Source organism: Alligator sinensis, unplaced genomic scaffold (genome assembly GCF_000455745.1).
Source record: "Alligator sinensis unplaced genomic scaffold, ASM45574v1 scaffold344_1, whole genome shotgun sequence".
Lineage (NCBI taxonomy): Eukaryota > Metazoa > Chordata > Crocodylia > Alligatoridae > Alligator > Alligator sinensis.
In genome coordinates this window covers 659,469-660,539 of record NW_005842427.1, presented here as the reverse complement: position 1 = coordinate 660,539, position 1,071 = coordinate 659,469, and the positions used below count along the sequence as shown (strand labels likewise).

General features: G+C 64.8%; 1 pseudogene; it reads right to left on the bottom strand.

Moving 5' to 3' along the window:
* The window catches only part of LOC102373835, a 5,109-nt pseudogene that overhangs the window by 1,335 nt on the left and 2,703 nt on the right, over positions 1-1,071 (bottom strand).

Genomic DNA, 1,071 nt, shown 5'->3' with positions numbered 1-1,071 from the left:
AGAGTGGGTCCAGGCCTGCAATGCCAGCCTTGCCCGTGCTGCGAAGTGCATCTGGCAAACAGTGACCAAAGGAAAGCCACCAGCCCACCCATGCAGCTCCTGGCAGCCCCCTAACACCCACTGTGCCAGCAGGGGCACAGGGAGTAGCCTGGAAGCTCCTGAATCACATAAAAAGTTAGGGTTGGGAGGGACCTCAGGAGGTCACCTAGTCCAGTGGTTCTCAACCTCTTTTGTACCGGGACCCATTTGGAAACATGGATGGCCAGCCCTGAACTCAGTGTCCCCTGCCCCCACTGTGTGGGGCAGGTATAGGGGGATCTCTGCCAGCCTGCAAGGGAAAAGCCACAGTTTCCCCATGCTTTTCTTCCTAAAGGAGAACCGATTTTTTAAAAGTTTGCCGATCCACTTGTAACGTCTATTCACCACCCTTTCATATAGTCTCCCCACCTATTTTTGGGCCGCGACCCCCAGGGTTGAGAAGCGGTGCTCCAGTCCAACCCCTGCTCGAAGCAGGACCATCCCCAAGGAGATCACCCCAGCCAGGGCTTTGTCTCGCCGGGTTTGGTCTACCCTAAGGGCGCAGGCACAGCCCTGTGCCGCCTGCTCCACCCTGCGCAGCCCAGGGAGGGGCAGAGCTCCCAGGTCCAGGGGCCCACGGGAGAGCACCCACTCCGGGGCTACACCACAGCAGCGCCAGGCTGCGGGACAAGGGGCGGCGATCCCCCTGCGGCTGCGGTGGGGAGCTGCCTCCCCTTCCACAAGGCAAGGCTGGGGGACGCTGAGCTCGCAGCCGCCTCCTAGGTGCAGGCTGCGCGCAGCCCAGGGAGGGGCAGAGCTCCCAGGTCCAGGGGCCCACGGGAGAGCACCCACTCCGGGGCTACACCACAGCAGCGCCAGGCTGCGGGACAAGGGGCGGCGATCCCCCTGCGGCTGCGGTGGGGAGCTGCCTCCCCTTCCACAAGGCAAGGCTGGGGGACGCTGAGCTCGCAGCCGCCTCCTAGGTGCAGGCTGCGGGAGGGAGCAGCCCCCGGGCAGCAGGAGCACCCGCGCGCGTGGCCCCGGCAGCCCAGC